The sequence below is a fragment of the Schistocerca nitens genome, chromosome 1 (genome assembly GCF_023898315.1).
Source record: "Schistocerca nitens isolate TAMUIC-IGC-003100 chromosome 1, iqSchNite1.1, whole genome shotgun sequence".
Taxonomy (NCBI): Eukaryota; Metazoa; Arthropoda; class Insecta; order Orthoptera; family Acrididae; genus Schistocerca; species Schistocerca nitens.
The window spans coordinates 358,249,845-358,272,818 of record NC_064614.1 but is presented as its reverse complement, the minus strand read 5'-3'; the positions used below and the strand labels follow the sequence as shown (position 1 = coordinate 358,272,818).

General features: G+C 45.5%; 1 protein-coding gene and 2 pseudogenes across 1 annotated transcript in view; all 3 read left to right on the top strand.

Moving 5' to 3' along the window:
* Nucleotides 1-22,974, top strand: part of LOC126248864 (uncharacterized) — a 582,306-nt gene that overhangs the window by 347,210 nt on the left and 212,122 nt on the right. The window lies entirely within an intron of this gene.
* LOC126207259 (5S ribosomal RNA) lies at nucleotides 2,244-2,361 on the top strand (annotated as a pseudogene).
* On the top strand, nucleotides 16,491-16,608 carry LOC126208266 (5S ribosomal RNA; annotated as a pseudogene).

Genomic DNA, 22,974 nt, shown 5'->3' with positions numbered 1-22,974 from the left:
CTGGTTAGTAGAACATTTCGGAAAGCTTTCAGTAGAATGCATACATGAGGTATAACTGAAATTAATACAATATCACAAAGTGTTGCCATTTTTATATTGCAGCTGTTATAGCGACTTTTAAATGACTGCATGCACATTAGAGGAGTTTGTAATTGGAGATGATGCGACATTTGCATTACTCAGCCGACCGGGGCGGCCGTGCGGTTCTAGGCGCTACAGTCTGGAGCCGCGAGACCGCTACGGTCGCAGGTTCAAATCCTGCCTCGGGCATGGATGTGTGTGATGTCCCTAGGTTAGTTAGGTTGAAGTAGTTCTAAGTTCTAGGGGACTGATGACCTCAGAGAAGTTGGGTCCCATAGTGCTCAGAGCCATTTGAACCATTTGCATTACTCAGTCATTCCATGGCATTACAAGTACAAAATCCGACAATCACTTCCTAAAAGAATATTATCTCTGACTGTTAGCTAATTACGCTTGTATATGCTAACCGAAATCAGTGGTTTAATAGAGAAAAAGTTCAGCTGCATAAACATACAATGCAATTTCTTCATTCACTTCAGTTTCACCTAAAGTGTAATAAAGAGTGTAATTAAAGGGCTACAGTGGACTTATTTTCTGTAAGAAATGATTTGAAACATCGTTTCGGCTAACCCCATTGAGGTTCATTTTGGTCCCAATAAATCACAACAGACGACTATAGAGATGGCTCCTTACTCAAAACCACTGCACTTTCTTTGCCTCGGTACTGCAGCTTTCACTTGAACTCGTGTGCGTATCACATGAACAGCAACAGAATTATAAGCAAGTGCTCGACATCGTGATATTCAGTTTAATCTTGCTATTTCAGAATGTTGGCAGCACACTTAGGGGGAATTGTGCGCGGGAACCATTGACAGTAATGGGGATAACATGGCTATTGCAATGCCTATGTTACTCCGAATTACGATACAAAGTTCCTTCCGACATGCATGCATGTACTGGAATACACGTAATGTATTCTCGTCCGTCGTCGTTGGTCCCGTTCTCGCAGGATCTTTTTCCAGGCGCATCAATCTCGGAGATTCGATGTTTTACCGGTTTCCTGGTACTCACGATACACTCGTGAAATGGTCGCACGGGAAAATCCCCACTTTATCGCTACCTAGGAGATGCTGTGTCCCATCGCTCGTGCGCCGACTATAACACCACGTTCAAACTCACATCTTGCTAACCTGCCTTTCTAGCAGCAGTTACCGATCTAACATCCCACCAGTCACTTATTGTCCTATATTGGCGTTGCCCGACCGCAGCACGGTATTCTGCCTGTTTACTTATCTCTCTATTTGAATACGCGTGCCTATACCAGTTTCTTTGGCGCTTCAGTGTATTTTACTTACAGCTCTTTCTTACAGTTACGCTTCTGTGCAGCCTTTCGTTACTCTAAAATTAATCCTCTCCCAACCCGCAGACTGGTGTCTTGAGGATAGGATGATGATCGTAAATTTCGCCTGGAAAACTGGTCACTCGAAATTTTAAACGGGTTTTACGATGTATTACACATATTTTTGACCTTTTGGCCAGTTGACATTTTTCGACAAGCGAGGATCACTCGCAGATGCGGTTATCGCTGTGGCGATACGACACGTTGCAATAAAGGTCGCGCGAAACGATTGTTACCCGTGCTACATTGGTGTTCCGTCAGGAGCGTCACAATCAACAAAACACAGCAGGCGGCAGTAACCTCGTGTGTGGCGCGCCGCTGCCAGCGCCGTAGCGAACAACTTCCAAACTCTCACCTGTTTACTCAATACTCGAAAGGAATGTGGCTCGTCTTCCAACGTTGAAAACGATTTCTATATGTTACCTACAGTTGGGACACTGCATTGTATGATCTAGAATGCACCACACGTCAACTGACGAGAGACCACGTTCTTTGCTGCAAACTTAACACGCACTGTCTTTTTATTAAATTTCGAAGTATCGCAATAAGTACTGGAAAACAGCGAAAAGGAAAAAAAAAATTAACTATCGAACTGTATCAACTATAAGATGTGGAAAAATCAATTTATATTACAGAATAGTCTCCTCAAAATCGAATGAGGGAAATTACATAGCTGAGAACTTGCACGAATCCCAGAACAGGAGTTTTTGGTTTTTGCGCGAAAAGTAAAAGCTTCAGTGAGAAACTAACTGCAGAGGCGGATGTAGCATTGCTTCATCTACACGAAACAATTCTTTTTTCCTTAGGCGTATTATGACTTTAAGGGAACGGCCTTGCCGCAGTGGATACACCGGTTCCCGTGAGATCACCGAAGTTAAGCGCTGTCGGGCGTAGCCGGCACTTGGATGGGTGACCATCCGGGCCGCCATGCGCTGTTGCCATTTTTTCGGGGTTCACTCAGCCTCGTGATGCCAATTGAGGAGCTACTCGACCGCATAATAGCGGCTTCGGTGAAGACTACCATCATAACGACCGGGAGAACGGTGTGCTGACCCTACGCCCCTCCTATCCGTATCCTCCTCTGAGGATGACACGGCGGTCGGATGGTCCCGATGGGCCACTTGTGACCTGTAGACGGAGTGGTTTATATGACTTCAAACTTCCCTGACCGTGCACCGTACGATACAGCTGGGTGGACCAACCAGTACCTCGCGTTGACACGACAGAGAATCGTATTACTGTGTTCCCGGTGTGACACTTTGTCATGCCACCTGATGTTTCCACGCGCTCCATCTATGCGGGTTGCTTCTGCATCGTATCGCGAGTCGCACTGCGTATCGTCGTATCGCATCAGTGGGAACTGCGCCTCGGAGACACTATGTAGTAGGGATGACCCCTTCAGCTTTATTTATAGGTCTTTCATTTGCAATCTATGTCGGTGTTACATTACACTGTCTTTAGACTTCTTTACGATACCAGCTGATGATGTGGCTACCGAGTAGCTATCGTGATACGTCTCAAAGAATGCAATAATAATAATATAATAATAATTGGAACGTTGCGTACTGAACAACAGTTGTGTACTTAAGAGTGTGCTGAGCCATTCTTCCTCTCTTTCGTTCACAAAATAAGCAGGAATCACTGTTTAACATAGCCGACATCTCTTTTTTTCTGTTTTTTATTTGCGCACCCTCAATGAAATATACGACGTTCGTTAAATTAAATGATGCTCGAAATTAATTGTAGCCATTAATCTACACAGGAAAGTCCTTACAGGTACTTTAGATTCGATGCTGCCTCTGCGCTTATGCAAAATTTCGTTCAATTCCGGCAGACAGCAGAGCCATAGTGAACCATCAGAATGGCGTCGAGCCAGACACTCGTTACAAAAAACGTTCTGGAACTGAATTCTTTGCTGCGGAAACAGAAACAATGGTAAATAACCAAAAAACGTTTGTGTATAATGTATGGTAATGAATAACTTGATAGGAGTACGGCTGGGTGATGGGTAAAGAGGCTTAAAGCTCCAGGAAGTTAGGAAACAGCTGTGTGAATCGCCACGTTCAGGACGTCTTGCCACAGCCACAGCTACCTAGATAGTGAAACGCAAGCCTGCCTTTGTTCGTACAGACCGGTGCGTCATATTCGACATTTGGCTCTACAGCGATCGGTGTGCAGTGATTGAGACTCTTAGATATTCAAAGGTCTGCACAAGATGGCTTCCACAAATGCTCACAACGCACCACAAGATTCCAAAGAAAAGCCATTCGTCTGAACTGTTCGAACAGTTTGAGGCCAATGAAGTAGTTCGAAATATATCCCGTAACTGCGGCTTCCGTGGCAGCATTTGTATTATGTTCAGATGCTCTACCCATTAGTGAAATGTTAAAACGTGTGCCGGACCGGTACTCGAACCCGGATTTCCAACTTACCGCGAGTGGTTGCCAACTTTTCTTAGACAGTTACCCTTGCGTGCAATCAGATACAGGAGTACCCCCTCTCCCCCCACCCCATCATCAATGACATTAACTCCTAATTAAACTTTAGAATGAAAAAAAATTCTTTGAACGCTTTTATTTTTTAAATGATGGAAGATATGTGATATTTAGTTTTCGTAGGTGTCTTACTAAACCCTGAAATAATGAGACAATTGGCACCGCTTAATTCTAACTGCATTTTACTTACATTTGTAGAAAGATGAAGTAATTCTCAGTGAATAGCGAGTTTACCTACAATGCCTTCTCGGAAAAGAAAGCTAATGATCCACATTGATGATAGATACTTGTTACAAAATGTGTTTCCTCTGCACCACTTCTCTCTCTAGTGACAGTTGCTTCACTCACACCCTACAACTCCATTTTAACACCAATCAAGTCAAAGGGCGTACACTATACCTGCTGCATGTGACTGTTACACTCCTGGACTCCTTGCCCCTAAAATGGTAGAAATTGGAAGACTTTTGGGCTGCCAATGCTTTGCGTCTGACAACTGCCGCACAGCAATGTGGTAGCCATTACATAATTAACTGCTGTGTTGGGATCTCGACTAGATCGGTTATTGTAGTGAAGTGAACAATGGACCAGTAACTCGGAGAAGGCATTTTCATGGGGATATTTAAGCATATATGTATCGGCTTTACTGTTGGAGATGGATGACAGGCCGGCTGGTGTGGCCGAGCGGTTCTTGGCGCTGCAGTCCGCAAACGCGCGACCGCTACGGTCGTAGGTTCGAATCCTGCCTCGGGGATGGGTGTGTGTGATGTCCTTAGGTTAGTTAGGTTTAAGTAGTTCGAAGTTTTAGGGGACTGATGACCTCAGATGTTAAGTTCCATAGTGCTCAGAGCCGGTTTTGATGGATGACAAAGTATATGTGCAGGAGGTGGACTGTATGAGGAACAAGGAAGATGATGATCACACATTCGTTTCACAAGCTGTAACCTCTACCACATTGTCTAGGGCGTTAATGCTAGTATTTGAAGTAAAAAGTGTTAACTTACGCAATCAGTGTTAGTTTTACGAAATAGTGATGTTGATAATAATGATCTTTTGAAAATAGTTCAGTTTCGAGATCCAAACACTAGTGAATCTTTTTTTAACCTCGTACAAAATTTCATTTTACCCCTCAGGGGGAATTAACCGCAGGTTGGGAACCACTGGTCTATATTCTTATGTAATAGTTCACTATAATCATCACGTAATGTTTGCAAGTAACATGCACGGATAGCCGAAGTGGTTAAGGCGAGCGCACGCGATAAGCGGGAATCCTGGTTGGAGTTTTGGTCCGGCATACATTGTCACGTCACTAATCGTTAGTAAACCTATACTTACGGCAGCTGAAGCTAAGAAATTCGCGGTCAGCGATTGTATTTCGAATAGTTGTTACTCAACTACTTTTGTATTTCGACCTGCAAATAAGCAACGGAGAAGTCTTCCTGTCAGGGACCGTGTTGATAAACTGGTCAACCATCAGTGTAGCGGGCTATGTGAAGACTGAACAAACTGAAGAACCGTTTCAGACTTGTTCGATCTGACAAGAATCCAAAGGAAACCTTGCTCTGATAGGACAATGCTCGCCCCTATGCAGCTGCAAGACCCGGGTACAGCTCACCAAATTGGGTTCGATATAATTGTCTCATCCTCCCTGTAGCCCTGAACTGGAGCTCTCGAACTTTCGTCTGTTTAGGCCACCCAAGGATTCTCACCGTGGTACACCATTTGAAGATAAGGCTAGCGAAATTCACGCTGTGTGACTATGTCTACTAGCACAAGACAAAAGCTTTTACCAACAGAGAATACGTGCTCTCACTCAGCGCTGCCGTTAAGACCATAGAAAGTGATTGAGACGTGGTATAAAGGACGATCAAAAAATTGTCGATTGAGGGCGTTGCTGCAACTTGTATGCGACGTAACGCGACTACGATGCGTATATTTAAGCACCGATATGTAGGCAAGGCATTAGTGTGGCATTCGTGTCTATCCTACGTGCGTGCGGTAAATGAGGAGAGGTGAACTTTGGCGACGTTATTACCAAATGCATCCAAACAGAATCATTATGCTGTTATACTTGGCCGCCCAAGGACAAACACCGGTAGACATATATCGGATAGTGAAGAATGTTTATGGAGCAGCGTGTCTGTGGAATGGCACGACGAGGGGTGCCGCTGCTTGATGGTAGTTCACGTCCCCATGCCGCAAAAGTCGTAACGCAGGAGTTGCTCCAACTCAAATGGGACACACTCGAGCATCCCTCCCCCTCCTTGTAATCGTAATCTCTTCCCATGCGACTGTCGCGCCTTCGGTCCCTTAAAAGGAGGACTTGAAAGGCCGATGATTCCTGTCCGGCGTGAATGTTCAGCATGCTGTTCGGGACTTCTTTACTCAGCAGGATACGACGGTTTACCAAACTGGTGTCAACAGAAGGCATCGGTGGGATGTTAGCAGCAGTGCTCACGGAGATTTTGCCTGATTGTCATACCGATTCTGGACTCAACAGTTTCCTAACGGAAACTTTTTGATCGCCCCTTATGCAGGACAGTCAGAAACAGTCTTAAAAGCTTGTAAAGGATGTTGGTCGATTCGTTGCGCAGTCTTGGAGTAAGTTAGTATTGAAGTTAACCAGCCAGGCCGTTAAGCGTGCCAATTCAAGCGGCCCGCCAGCGAATGTGTCGCCAAACGTGTTCTTGGTTTGATTTCCTAAATCCGAACAAGAAAGCGATACAAAAATTAGACATGGGACAGCAATAAGGACCGAACCCGATCCAGTGGCTGAGCGGTCTCGTGCGCTATCATCTACGCTGTGAGAACAACTGTCACTAATTGTACATGGCGGGCTGCTTGAATTGGCGCGCGCAGCTGCCTAATTGGCAAATTTCAATCCGAATTAACTCGCAAACGCTCGAATTTTTTCGTAATTATCAGTTATAAGAGTCGAGGGGCATGAAAGGGAAGCAGTGGTTGGGAAGGGAGTGAGACAGGGTTGTAGTCTGTCCCCGATGTTATTCAGTCTGTATATTGAGCAAGCAGTAAAGGAAACAAAAGAAAAATTCCGAGTAGGAATTAAAATCCATGGAGAAGAAATAAGAACTTTGAGGTTCGCCGATGACATTGTAATTCTGTCAGAGACAGCAAAGGAATGGAATGGACAGAGTCTTGAAAGGAGGATATACAGATGAACATCAACGAAAGCAAAACGAGGATAATGGAATGTAGATGAATTAAATCAGGTGATGCTGAGGGTATTAGACTAGGAAATGAGACGCTTAACGTAGTACATGAGTTTTATTATTTGGGAAGCAAAATAACTGATGATGGTCGAAGTAGAGAGGATATAAAATGTAGACTGGCAATGGCAAGGAAAGCGTTCTTGAAGAAGAGAAATTTGTTACATCGAGTATAGATTTGTGTCGGGAAGTAGTTTCTGAAAGTATTTGTATGGAGTGTAGCCATGTATGGAAGTGAAACGTGGACGATAAATAGTTTGGACAAGAAAAGAATAGAAGCTTTCGAAATGTGGTGCTACAGAAGAATGCTGAAGATTAGATGGGTAGATCACATAACTAATGAGGAGGTATTGAATAGATTTGGGGAGAAGAGGAGTTTTTGGCACAACTTGACAAGAAGACGGGATCGGTTGGTAGGACATGTTCTGAGGCATCAAGGGACCACCAATTTAGTATTGGAGGGCAGTGTTGAGGGTAAAAATCGTAGAGGGAGACTAAGAGATGAATACACTAGACAGATTCAGTAGGATGTAGGTTGCAGTAGGTACTGGGAGACGAATAAGCTTACACAGGATAGAGTAGCATGGAGAGCTGCATCAAACCAGTGTCTGGACTGAAGACCACAATAACAACATTATTTTCCGACACAACCTACCCTGCAACACCCTTACAAGATTGTCAGATTGTTTCTGATTATCCCGTACATGTAAAATAAATGTTTCATATTTTCACAAAATTCTAACACTTACGAATAAATATGTCGTGAGGAAAAAATTGTGGCACTTTATGTATTGAGAGACCCTCTTAAAATGGTCAATAATCGATGTCCACACGATCACCTGGTATCACTTAGGCACTTGTAGTGGCGTACCATAATTTAACACTGAAGTCGATTACAAATAAAATAAGGCGTGTAAATACAGCTGAAAGTATGGTCTGTAGTACTGCATATACGGTAGTAACAGCTGTCGTTCCATGATCAGTCGGAAGATGGATGCACAGAGACCTTTAGGAAAGGTTGCGACCATTCTCGCTCTCAATCTTTATATACACTCGCTGTCACCGGCCGTCGATGACTCCCGTATAGTAATGTTCCAGCACTCGACGGCGGGTGAGTGCTGACGCGTTACTGTCGTGGTGTCGCCTGGTGCTGCAGCGGCAATAATTACTGAGTAGGCAAGTCGAACGCCCCGTCTGGGGGCGGCAGAGGTTGCGGCCCGCAAGTCTAACAAGACGTTTATTTTTAACGGGACACGCGCCACCCGCTGCACTGGGCCAAGGTCGCGGAGCAGTAGCACGGCGCCGTGCAGCTTCCCCGGTGTGGGGGGGGGGGGGGGTGAGGCGGAGGGGAGAGAGAGAGAGAGAGAGAGAGAGAGAGAGAGAGAGAGAGAGAGAGGAGGTGGGGGGGGAAGACGTAAGCGTGGTCAACCAGTTCCTATGACGACACAGTTCCCCGCTGTAAGATTCCATCCTCTCCACTTTGTACTCCTCATTCTCCTCCTGCTGCTCAACTCGAAGGGTGATTGCCTCTCCACATCCTTAACGCATCTTACAGGATGGCGCACGATATGACACCTGATTTGCTTCATGAATAACACATTTGTTGTTGACAAGATTTGTAATTTATTGATATTGAAGTAAAGAATACAGACTGGCCTTTTAGTTTACGACTTAAAGTCGCACACGTGCATTTGTGACGACTCTTCGACACAAATCTTCTTGAATGCTGCGGCATAACTCCACAATGATGGCCGTAAGTTGCACTGCATTTTCACGTTTTCTGTGGTACACCTCTTTAAGGAACCCCCAAAGGAAGAAGTCACATGGGTTTATGTCCGGGCTGTGGGGCGGCCACATTCCTCCTCCTGCATAACGTTCTGTAAATCTGTTTGACAGTATCCTAAGGCGAAGTCTTTCGTGTAGGAAATCAAGCACAACGTTGGCAGCATGGGGGCGTGCTCAACCCTACATGGACTGCTGTCTCTGCAATGGAAGACATGAGGTCATGAGTTGAGGAAAGTACTGGTTTCACAGCACGTGTAAATAGCGTTCACCGGCTACTGTAGCATCGGAGAAGAACGGACCGACGATTCAATGGCTTGACATCGCGATCCACACTCACACCTTTTCCCCGTTGGCGTCTTTCGTGCGAATTATTCGCGGAGGTTCACGTGCCCAGAATCGAACGTTCTGAATGTTTACAACACCGTTCACGTAAAAATAAGCTTCGTCAGAAAACCATGAGTTGTCTAGCACTGCCTCTTGATCTTGTTCGATTGCCCACCTTGCAAACTGCAGTCTCTGCTCCTTATTTCTCGCAGTAAGCTTATGCACAATAGTCAACCTGTATGGATACAAGCGAAAGTCGGACTGAATAATTCTGTCGGTGTGAAATTCCCAACTCGGCACTGGCTCCTCTTGTTGATTTACTCGGACTACGAGTCAAAGCCACTCGAACTGATTCAATATTGTGCGGCAAACGTACGGTACGTGGATGTGGCCTATGATACTCTAAAACAGATCCAGTACCTTCGAATTTTTGATGTAATCTTCGTGTTATCTAAGGACTGGGAGCCTACTGTGTGCTGAAATGTCAATGTAACGCTGTTCGTCGCCGTGAACAATAACACAATCTTCGTCTTTTGTGTGAAAGTCAACCGTCCTTTGTCCGCCATCGGGGCAAACTGAAATGCCGGACTCGCAACGGAAGTGATGAACTCGCAACGACATCTAGCGTAATTTCCATGAACTGCACGAAGTTGAGCGTACAATTTGAAAGCTATTGTCCCAATAGTATACTTGTAGGATCAAAATTCAATCGGGTGAGTTATCGTGCGCCACCCTGTGGATGCTGTCCGTGTTCTCCTCTCGTGGTCTTGTTTTATTGCACCTTCCCCCCTTTTTCATCCATCATTCTATCAGTCAGGATATAAACTGCCTGGGATGGCGTAATAAATAGCTGAGTAGGCCGTTCTTCCAGCGGCAAGTCTTTTTAAGTAGGCTGCTTCTCTCTCGTTCCGGTCACAGTGTCTTCAGCGCTCTCTGCTGGCATATCTCGAACGCTTCTTTTCTGCCCTTAAATCTACGAGTTTCTAACAAGGGAACCTCCCCATCGCACCCCCCTCAGATTTAGTTATAAATTGACGCAGTGGATAGGCCTTGAAAAACTGAACACAGATCAATCGACAAAACAGGAAGAACTTGTGTGAAACTATGAAAAAATAAGCAAAATATACAAACTGAGTAGTCCATGTGCAAGATAGGCAACATCAAGGACAATGTGAGCTGAGGAGCGCCGTGGTCCCGAGGTTAGAGTGATCTAATGCAGAACGAGAGGTCCTTGGTTCGAGTCCTCCCGCGGGTGACAATTTTACTTTCTTTATTTTCGCAAAGTTAACGATCTGTCCGTTCATTCATTGACGTCACTGTTCACTGTAATAAGCTTAGTGTCTGTGTTTTGCGACCGCACCGCAAAACCGTGCGATTAGTAGACGAAAGGACGTGCCTCTCCAATAGGAAGCGAAAACATTTGATCGCAAGGTCATAGGTCAACCGATTCCTCCACAGGAAAACACGTCTGATATATTCTATACGACACTGGTGACGGCATGTGCGTCACATGACAGGAATATGTTGTCGACCCACCTAACTTGCACACTTGGCGAATGGGTAAAAAGATTCTTCTACCTTGCCCGATTTAGGTTTTCTTGTGAATGTGATAATCACTCCCAAAAAAGTGATGAAAACATAAGAGTTTGTCACATAAACTGCAGCAAATGAATGCAACAGTTTCACAGTCACACAGTTTTCCCTGTGCTCTGTCAAAACAAATGTTTTTTACGTTTTCAAATGTTTCCGTGTGTAGACCGTCAAATCCTGCATATGTCCAAGCAAATCTAAACATGTCCTGGAATTTTGGAGAGCGAAGTTGATTATGTGTGAGTGCCTGAACTTTAATAATTGTCTGAAAATAAAAAATTAAACTTTTCACTCGAGAGAAGATTTGAACCAAAGCCCTCTCGTTCTGCAGTTGCTCACGCTAACCACGGGACCATGCCGCTCGCAAGCTGACACTCTTCTAGATGTTGCCAACCTTGCGCATGGCCTACTCAGTTTGTATATTTTGCTTATTTTTTTCATAGTTCCACACAACTTCTTCCTGTTTTCTCGATTGATCTGTGTTCAGTTTTTCAAGGCCTATCCATGTGCCAACTTATAACTAAATCTGAGGGGGGTGCGATGGGGAGGTTCCCTTGTAAGCTCTATATGCCGACATTCCTTAAAAAACGTTACTTTTTGTGTTAACACGGTTGTCTTCTTAAAAAATGAGTGCTTTTGAAGGACTGTTTGACACCTGTATACGCAAAATGCCGCGTTACACTGTGTTCACCACAATGATGTGCCTACTTTACTGGTCCATATGCGTATCGTACGCGCGTAGAGACTCTGTAATAATAATTAAAAAAATCGCATAAGTGCGAGTAAAATTCGCACACCGGACGTTCCGCACAAAGTTAATTATGTATATAGATAGTTCATCCATCCGGGCAATCGAGAATTTTTGCCTGTTATCGATACTTCCAAGCTATTAAAATGTGACGCACGGCCGTATCTTTTGACTGTACTGATGCGGAAGCTTAAATTTTTTACCCGCTTAGGGACTTACGACCACTTTTTCTCAGGATGGGGTTGATGTATTAATAGGCGGACGGCGAGACAAACTGCTTTCACCGATTGAGGTGCGGAATCCTAATTAACATGAATTACAGAAACACAAATCTTGCGAGACACAGTTGGCTCTATCCGTCAGTGGGATCCGTGTAATTAAACGGTAGGTAGCGTGTGCCCTGACAGTGCCGTGCTATCTTTCCGTCCGTGCTGTCTTTTCGTGGACGAGCTTTCAGAGCATTGAATCAGATTTATGATTGGATTCTGGATTTCCTTGCAAGTAGAACGCTGCACATCATTCTTAACAGGATGAAAGAGGCAGACGTAAAGCTAATTACAGTGTATCCAAGGGAGTGTTGTAACCCTGTATTTCTTTACAGTATGCAGTGTGTCTCAAAGGTACGCCACAAGTTCAGCTCGTTGTAGCACCCAGTGTAATTGAAATGCTCACACCATGTTTGGCTTGTGTGAAAGACAAACTGACGAAGTTTTGTTTGTGAGTGTTCCAGATTGTTGTGAGTGAAGCGTAATGACGACCGTTCAAGAAAGTGCTCAGTGTGTAGAATGGTTTATTAGACCAAATCGGACGCACAGGTTCAAAGGAGCCTTCAGACACGGTTTAGAAAGTATCCACCCTCGCAGAGGTCGATACGACGCTGGTAAAGGAATTTTATGTCGACAGGGAGCGTCGACACCAAGCTCATGCTAAGCGACCGCAGAAGTACGTTCGGAGTGCGTCGCACGACTTCAAATTCATAGGGTGACCGTGCACCTGGTCCTTCGGAAACATTTACAGATTCATCCCCACCTATTGCAACTTTTGCGTGCATTGAAACCAGACAGTCCACAACGTATACTATTACTTGTGGACGTTCTTCACCGTTTAGACGAGGACGGAAATTTTCTAAACAAATTGGCTTCTTATGACGAAGCAGCATTCGTTTCCTGACGAAGCAACATTCGACGTATGTGGCAAGATCAACAAACACATGTTGTCTTCTGGGGCACAACTAGTCCGCATACTGTGACGGAAGAGATAAGTGACAGACGAAAGTGAATGTGGTGGTGTTTGATGGTTGATCGTATTTATAATAAAAAAAACTTGTTAATGCTAATAAATTCCCTGATAAACTGAAGCTTTTTACGTTACCGTAACTGGCTGACCATCAAATATAATCGTGTTCCAGGAAAAAGGTGCACCACAACATTGCGCTCAGACTCTGAGAGTTCTAGACCAGGTGTTCACAGATCGCTGTATTGGCGCGGTTGGTCCAATTCCGTAGCCTCCTAAGTCGCCTGACGTTAAACAGACGGACTTATTTCCATGGGGGTATGTCGAAGACAGTCTGCCAAACGCCTGTCAACGACATCAATGACTTGAAGAACCGAATCGTTGCTGCCATTGCTACAATTAATGCGAATATGTTGCGTTGAGTGTGGACAGAGCTTGCATATATTGCATATAGACTGGATATTGTGCGGGCCACCAAAGGCGCACATTTTGAAATTGATTGAACGGCATAAGAAGATTGTGGGACAGTGTGTCAGATAAGCCAAACGTGGTGCGAATATCTTAATTAATTTGGATACTATAATTCATGGAATTTGTACCTACCTTTCGAGCAACCCTATATATAAATGAACCTATTTCGTGCTTATAGGGCTGTGATTAAAATTCGTCGACTGTTCATAACATAAAAGGCGTATTCAAAGGCTTCCTTTCGCCTTACGTAAAGTACAGTGCTGCTTAGGCTATTGCAGAGCGAAAACACATTGGGTCAGGACAGGAGAGACGACTGATGAGTCTTGCTGCTGCTGGCAGGATTTCAGTCACGTTCTCCCACGACGCGTTTCAGTGACACAATGTCGTCTCCAGATGTGCCAGAGCTTTAAGTGAGGATTTACTTTCCTGGATGTAGCCAGTTCTCTGCCTTACGCTATATTTCGAAGATGTTCCGGCAGAAAAGCACAGTGCGCATCGTTACGTATGCACATTTGTATCACTGAATATCACGCAATCGTTTTGAGGTACTGATACTCAATAGCTTTCGTTGGAGGCACCAGTTTTGAGCTGAATCTGTAAATTCCTTAATATGTATTTTTTAAACCTTTTAGTTATCTTGCTTCTTCACTAACTACAGTATGTACAGCTAATGGTGGTTTTGAAACGACGAGTGTAAACGTATCCTGCAGTAAGGCGGAGAGAGCATTTTAACCTCAAGACTAAAGATTAATGCTGCACTCTGGCTCCACCGTAGGAGCCGCAGAACTCAGCAGCATCTCTCTCTCTCCCTCTCTCTCTCTCTCTCTCTCTCTCTCTCTGTGTGTGTGTGTGTGTGTGTGTGTGTGTGGGGGGGGGGGGGGGTTTACAGGAGACAGATTATGGCGGTCACGGCCAGCGGGCTTGAGTGTTTTGTCATGTAATGTGCCATAAAGCCATCGCGAGACATGGTAAGTGGTTTATCGAGTTCTTTCGTCTCGCAAATATACTTCTTCTAGCGCTCCACAGGTCACATGCTACATAAGGAAGCGAAGGAGGATTTTTTCTTCTCAGCAGTCTGACACTCTGAAATTTACACGTAACCTTCCATATAATTCTCGTACGAGTATAATGGAATAAAAACAGAGAGAGAACTTTATTGGAACTTCTACAACAGTCTCTGAGCTACTTCTCATTGCATGAACCCTCAGAAATCACACACTTGTTGCACTACGTAATCGAATTTTATATCCTTGTAAGTTTGCCATCTGGCACCGAAACCAGTGCGTGAAGTCGCCTGTACCTTTTACAATATTGGAAAAATCTTGACTGAATGGGAATTTGTTCAGATGCTAGTACAGATGGAAACTGGTTGGAGCGAAGTCACTGTTATAGGACTTCAGAAATATGGATTAGGAGAGAACAACTTCTTGATTATGTGTGGGGGTAGCAAATAGCCAGCTAAATTACAATAAAGGCTATCGTGTAACAAGATGCTAGAGCGTGGCTCGGTCAGAAAGTTTTTATACTCCTGCATGTACGGAACGAAGGTATGTCTCTTCGAAGTCTTCTTGGAGGCTCGACGAGCGACTGCGAGTAGTATGGAACATAGCCTCTCTTTCCTCGAAATGGAAAAGTTTCCCTCCACAAATCAGCACAGATTTAAAAACTAATGCTCGTGCGAAGCTCAGCTGTTTTTCTCGGACAATAGCCTGCGAACTACAGACTATTAACGAAGATACGAACATAGGGAATAGATTCTCAGACACGTGACTCTGACTTCTTAAGTAATAGAAACAAGTATGGTGTCCTTCACGACGAAAGTTTGTCAGAGATACGGGTATTGTCTGGAGTGCCCCAGGGAATTGACAGGACCGCTTTTACACACACACACACACACACACACACTCTCTCTCTCTCTCTCTCTCTCTCTCTCTCTGTCTCTGTCTCTCTCTGTCTATATATATAATCATCCGACCAGCAATCATCGGTTTTTTTGCTGATGATGCTGTGGTCTACGGTAAGGTGTCGAAGTTGAGTGACTGTAAGAGAATACGAGATGACTTAGAAAAACTTCCTAGTTAGTGTGATGAATGGCAGTTGCTCTAAAAGTAGAAAAATTTAATTTAGATGAGTAGTAAAAGCAATCGAGTATTGGTTGAATACAGTATTAGCAGTGTGCTGCTTGATACAACCAGGTCGTTAATATACCTATGCGTATTGTGATGTGGAATGGAACGAACATGTAAGTATTGTGGTGGGTGAGGCGATTGATCGACTTCGGTTTATTGGTAGAATTTTAGGAAAGTATAGCTCATATTTAAAGGAGACCGCGTTTAGCACTCTAGTGCAACCCTTTATGGAGTACTGTTAGCGTGTTTGGGATTCCTATCACGTCGGGTTAACGGAAGACGCAGAAGAAATTCTGAGGCATTCTGCTAGATGTGTTGCGTTTGTTCGATCGACACAAGTGCTACGGAGATGCTTCGTGAACTCAAATGAGAATCCCCCGAGGGAAGGCGACGTTCTTTTCGCGAAACAATGTCGAGAAAATGTGGAGAACCGGCATTTGAAATAGACTGCAGAACGATTCCACTGCTGTAAGGTACATTTCGTAGGGTTTGTACAAAGGCCTGGGGAGGATGTAGATGTATTTAGGTAAAGTATACTGCATAGAAAGAATTATAACTTATACCCTGGTTCTTTCCCTTGTGTTTGGAGCGGACCTTCCGGCCACAAATAGTACTGGATGCAGTTTTTATTGTCTTGTACATTTTTTAACTATAACTACACTGTTATAACACTTGAATTTTTGTTTGAGTGCTCGTCCTTTTCAAGTGCGCTACATTTTTAGAGAGATCTTAATTTGCAAGAAACAATGGGGCGTCTATGTTCAAATGGTTCTGAGCACTATGGGACTTAACATCTGGGGTCATCAGTCCCCTAGCACTTAGAACTACTTAAACCTAACTAACCTAAGGACATCACACACATCCATGCCTGAGGCAGGATTCGAACCTGCGACCGTAGCGGTTGCGCGGTTCCAGACTGAAGCGCCTAGAACCGCTCGGCCACATCGGCCGGCGGGGCGTCTATGTGAAACGGTCTGACGACCTGGGAGAATATCTGCATGTACGAGGGGCGATGGAAAAGTGTATAGCCCTAGATAGTCCCGTAACTACATTTGTGGTGGCCCTTTGTGGGTATACGGCCTTGGCGCAGTGGATACACCGGTTCCCGTCAGAACACCGAAGTTAAGCGCTGTCGGGCATGGCCGGCACTTGGATGGGTGACCATCTGGGCCGTCATGCGCTGTTCCCATATTTTGGGGTGCACTCAGCCTCGTAATGCCAATTGAGGAGCTACTCGACCGAATAGTAGCGGCTCCGGTCACAGAAAACCATCGTGGCGACCGGGAGAGTGGTGTGCTCACCTGACGCCCCCCTTATCCGCATTCTCAGCTGAGTATGACAGCGGTTGGATGGTCCCGATGGGCCGCTTGTGGCCTGAAGACAGAGTGGTTTTTGTGTGTGTGGGTATGCAGGTCAGATTTCGCGGCTCCAGCTTCGTTAGTTTCTCCGCCGGGATGCGTTGCATACCGTAGTGTAAGCAAAATGGGCAACATGATCAAGAACCGTGGAGTGATAGAATATCTTCATTTGAAGGGAATGACGCCCAAGGAAATTGCGGAGGACGTGCGGAATGCTCTTACGGACGATGCACCGTCTTATGCAGTAGTGAAAAACTGGGTGTCCGACTTCAAACGTGGAAGGACGAGTGTGGAAGATGCGCCAAGGAGCGGAAGGCCTGCTACGGTTGCGACTGATGAATTGACGATACGGTTTTGCAGGACTGTCGAACAACGTTGTAGCACATTGAAACCACATTTGGAATCTCCCAAGGGAGTGCTCATGACATTGTTGTGGATAATTTGAGAATGCGGAAAGTTTCATCTCGGTGGGTCCCGAAAGCCTTGAATGCAGATCAGGGATGGAAGCGTGTGCAGTGTGCTAGTTCTGCAGGTTCGCAGGACAGCTTCTGTGACGTTTGGAAGGTAGGAAACGAGGTACTGACGGAGTTAAAGCTGTGAGGACGGGGTGTGAGTCGTGCTTGGGTAGCTCAGTCCGTAGAGCGCTTGCTCGCGGAAGGCAACGGTCCCGAGTTCGAGTCTCGGTCCGGCACACAGTTTTAATCTGCCAGGAAGTTTCTTTTGTGGGTGTTTACGACAGAATGTCTTCCACAACATTCTCCTCTTCCTGTCATCGTCTCTGCACCACAGGCAGTTGGCACGGGTGTCGGGCCAGAGAGGCCTGCTTGTCCCACGCGGCTGCCTGTGGCTGTGTCCCTGGTGTGGCGTGTGAGCCGCCGCCTCCGCCGCCGCCGCACAAGGACGATGGCCCGGGTCTGGCCTTCGCGGCCGGCACGTCCTCCGACCTCGCTTCCTGTGCGGCTGTCGCAGTAGCCAGAAGCGTTGCCGACCGCCACCTCTCCTTCACTGGCGGTGACACGTTCAAACCGCCCACGAGTATTCATCGTAATGACAGGACTTACGTCACGTAATTAATTGATAACTCCATACACGGCTGCAGTTCAGCGCGGAATGGATGCAGGACCTCACGAATTTTTTTCAGCAGGTAAACTCTTTCGACGTTCAGCTACAAGTTCGCCATATGAATTTTGACTAAATTTAACCGTGGGAATTTAGGCACTGCCATCTTGGAAAGTGGTTCAAAAATGTGTGTGAAATCTTATGGGACTTAACTGCTATGGTCATCAGTCCCTAAGCTTACACACTACTTAACCTACATTATCCTAAGGAGACACACACACACACACACACACACACACACACACACACACGCCCGAGGGAGGACTCGAACCTCCGCCGGGACCAGCCGCACAGTCCATGAATGCAGAGTTCTCGCACGTTTACACCAAAACTGGTCGGCTATGCACGAAAAACAGGTGTACTGGAGGACAAATAACAGCCAACGAAGGCGAGAAGGTAAGATATAAGCACCAGTCTGTTCCTGTAGACGATAAAAAAAAACAAAAAAAAAAACTTGTAGCTTTTCGTCTAGTAACCCGTTCATTGCATTGTGTATCATCGTTATTGAGAAAAGTGGGATTGGTATTTAAGCGTGGTCACGTGGGATAAGCAAGTGGAATGCATAGCTGTAGTTGTTCCGGGGCTGTGCTACCTGTTGCTCTGATGTGCACTTAGCTGTGCTTACAACTGCGTGTTCACAGCGCAAGCGTGGACACCACGCTAGCGTGGCCGCCTCAGCTCCACTCCCGTCCTATACTGTGGCGCTGGATCATTCCGCCACTCTACGTTCCAACCAGCATGGCAGCGCCAGTGAACTGCGTAAAGAGACCAACGCACCCGCGTAGACGAGAACGCATGTGTGTAGATCGGAGAGAATCTCCACAGTGTTCCGGCAGACGTACAGAAGTAGGTTTTGCCCCCCAAAATTCTACAGACTCCTGACGGTGTGCCTAAAATATTGGGAGAATTGACTTTCAGATCTCTTTCACCTTATAGAGCACAAAATTTTCTAGTGATTTTCCTGAGTCACTTAATGCAGACACATGCATGTTACCTTCGAAGAGCAAGGTGCTCTTTCCTGCCCAGCCCGAGCTTTTTGATTTTGTCCTCAGCGGGACATGGAAATGTAATGTTTCTTCAGACTGAAACCAGTACATTTGAATTGATTTCCTTTGGCTGCATTCGTATCTCGTACAGGAAACCGATTCTAGGTTCGTAGTGTGTGATTACATATATGACTCAATATCTGGAAAACGATACCTTTCGCTTTAGTATTGCTACCGCTATTACGGACGAGATGAATGTGTGAGGATGGTAGGGAAATATAAAAAATTCAATAACGAATTATATTTGTATCGAATCTGTATCTTCAGGATCGACACGTGTTTTTGTTACCCACTCCGACTCCCCGTCCATATTGGCGAAGTGCTTTCGGGAATGTTGCCTATCAGCCAACGACGCCGAAGGCTTGTGTGCTTGATACTAACATCCGAAATTTTGGTCGCTCCAACGTGACGCCCTTTCACCTCCACCTCTACTTCCACAACCAAGGGTTTATTGTCGCCAGGGCCATTACCATTCAGCCTAGTCCGAATTCTCGACTCCTGTTAAGTCGTCTACCACCTCACTCTCCACCCCACCAAGGCGCAGGTATGAAACGTCATCCAAACACTCACCAGTCAGCAGCGTTACAACGAAAGCTGTGTATTCCGAACTAGTATGGGTCGTTCCCGATTACTTTAATGTATCACCATTACCACCAACACCAACCTAAGGATATCTTAGCGCCATGTACCTTCCACTCCCACCCCCACCCGCCGCCCTATCGTGGTATTTTTCTTTTTTTCCAGATAGTGAGTAATGTTCTTACCTAGTTTGATTAGAACGGCTTCGTGGGTTGTAGAGTTATTTCAGATTGCTCCAGGCGTCCCATAGTTGTGTTTTCGTGTCACTCCTCCCACTCGCCTCCTCCAAACCTACAGGTTAAATGTGATCAGGAATACGCAATGATAGATAACAACGGTGCATAAATATTACTTGCAGCAGACATAAAGAAGCAACTGCTGCCGTTGCGATGTATAGGATAACAGTTAAACACGTGTATGACATTGCAAGTGTCTGAGAGTGAGCGGGTGTGGGCACCGTCCTCGGGGCAGCGTGCACAGAACTTGATTCATTATCTGGCTGGCTGGCTGGCTGCGGAAGCTACCGCAGCACCCGACCTGTTCAAATATTGGAGTGTCTCTCCAGTCGACACAGCTGGACGTTACTTGCAACTGTGTCTCGCACATTTTTCGCCTCTAATAACATCTTGTCACTCTCTAAGGCAGCAAAGGTGACTGGCCGCGAGGAGCGCTGTTTCTTGTCTGTGTTGCTACTTGACGAGGACGTTTCAGATTTACTTGATTTTGGTTTTAGAACTAGAACAGCTTAACTACGATGCTTATTGATGACGCACTGATATAAATTAGATCCAGGGGATTCAAAGTAGATTAGTGCAGCTCATTTAGGGTACCACTATAAACATACTTACTTAGAACAATGCCATCCGACACGATACAGTGTGTCTGCAGACTAAAGAGCGAGCAGTTGAGTCCACACACTTCCTACTCGGCTTCTTCACAAGGACCACCTACGGGCTGTTTCCCAGTGTTACACCTTCCCTTCCACAGCACGCCTCATAATCTGTGGCGACTAAATGCATCAACAGGCCTAGAGAGCGTTTGTTTCTCACTAAATGCCTTAAACTTAACGGAATGTACAGTTAGTACTGAATGAAACAAACTAAAAAAGGCACACGAACAGAATCTACGTAAATCACGGTACGCTGCATTTTTCTACTACACGTCCTGTGCGACAGTTTACAGTGTGTCTATAACAGGCCGCCATAGGCGAGGTGATTGCTAATGCAGGCTGGTACTGCGGCGTTCGACGCTGATGGATACATTTTGTGGTATTTGAAAGGAATCGACTGTATACAGTGTCATGTGTGACCCCGTCGGTTATCGATGTCATGAACAGCTCAAAAGCGATGCTACAGTCTACACGCCCTCATCAGGCACCTTCGTGAAAAAGTTATAACGAAGACATAATTCCAACATTGAGTGCTGCCGTACAGGCGTGCGTTAGCGACCTCCGCTTCAGGGACGGTCTAACGTTCCTAAAAACAAAATGTGATTGGCATCGCCTCCGCGCTTTTGTATGTCAGCGTACCTTTGTGATATTGTGCATGCCCCTAATAAGTGATGGTGGTAATGAATTTCACAGTACGTCTGTCTCCATACTCCTATTACAATGAGTTCGAAAACGATCTTTCTAGAGGGTTTTGCAAGAGGGGGTGGATGTGCCACCTTGTTAGGATGAATGTGGCTGATTGCTGTATCAGGTGGACGTGTTCCTGTAATACCCGAACAGGGAGGGCTCTGCATGAGAGTTAGATGTTTTATAAGCGTAAAAACAACAAAATAATTGTTTGATCGTTTAACATTATGTATTTTTCTGACATTGGTGGTTTGTTGGTTCACAGGAGTTGTTACGGGCTGCTGTTTTATATTTAATTTCATTGTGTTCAGATTAGTTCGTTCGTAGCTAAGTGGTGGTTTTCTTACTGCAGATGCTCTTAAAATGGCGAGTGTCCGTATCACGCCCCAAAGCGTTAATGTTTCTGTGTAGAAGACGGAGTACCAGGCTTTTTTTGCCACACGTCGGGTAACAACAAAGGAAAAAAAAATGTGCAAGAACTCGAACTTGTTTTTTCATCAGTTGACGACGCGTAACTGTTGACAGCAGCACAATAACATCTTTTAACTTAAGACTTGCCGTTCTTTCTCAACTTTAACAAGCAGTAGCTCAGCGTTAAACCACGGTGAAAACTAAGGAATAAATACAGCCGTGCATAATATACGTAAAAGTCGTATTCCTTCTGCTCATAATCGTCTGGTGTCCGGCCTTGCTGGTGTTGTGGGAAAGGTGGAGCTTTGTAGCTGTGCGCAAGGCTTCACCACATCCGCAGCGGCCGCCTGCACGTGGTCTCCACGTGGACCGCCGCTTCCTGCCTGTCGCTCCCTACCCATGCGCCCGCGACACGTGTAGCGCGGTACCTCTGGCTCGCTTCCACTGTGACCAAAAGCTTACTCTGTGGCCCGAGTCTCATTGTGAGTCATATGCATCCGGTTGTGCTATTGTAATTAGTGGAAATACCCGTAGTAGCAGAAACTGACGAAGTGCTGTTCTTCAACCCGAACACTGGTTTCACACGGCTCTACCCTGTCCTGTGCAACCTCTTCATCTGTGCACAAGTAATGCAATGCTCTCCACTTCAGAGCCTGTACTCAAGTCCTGGCTTTCCTCAACAATTTTAATCTCCCTTCCCCCCCCCCTATCACCCAACATTATCTCTCTCCGCCTCTCTCTGCATGCGTGTCCGAAAGAACATTGCCTCATTCTTCTTAACAACACAGGCACTGCAATATTGTATGCACCCGCCGATACCAGGTAGAGATTAAAAGTCCTCCAATATACGGGAATCACATAATCTCTGTACGAGTACAGGTTGTCACGCAGAAACGAAGACGTATGGAAGTTTGGGTTTGGCCTTGAGCCGTGCACAGATATGTTTTAAATGGCTCTGAGCACTATGGGACTTAACATCTGAGGTCATCAGTCCCCTAGAAGTTGTTGTTGTTGTTGTTGTTGTTGTTGTCGTGATCTTCAGTCCTGAGACTGGTTTGATGCAGCTCTCCATGCTACTCTATCCTGTGCAAGCTTCATCTCTCACCTACTGCAGCCTACATCCTTCTCAATCTGCTTAGTGTATTCATCTCTTGGTCTCCCTCTACGATTTTTACCCTCCACGCTGCCCTCCAATACTAAATTGGTGATTTCTTGATGTCTCGGAACATGTCCTACCAACCGATCCCTTCTTCTAGTCAAGTTGTGCCACAAACATCTCTTCTCCCCAATTCTATTCAATACCTCCTCATTAGTTATGTGATCTACCCATCTAATCTTCAGCATTGTTCTGTAGCACCACATTTCGATAGCCTCTATTCTCTTCTTGTCCAAACTATTTATCGTCCATGTTTCACTTCCATACACGGCTACACTCCATACAAATACTTTATGAAACGACTTCCTGC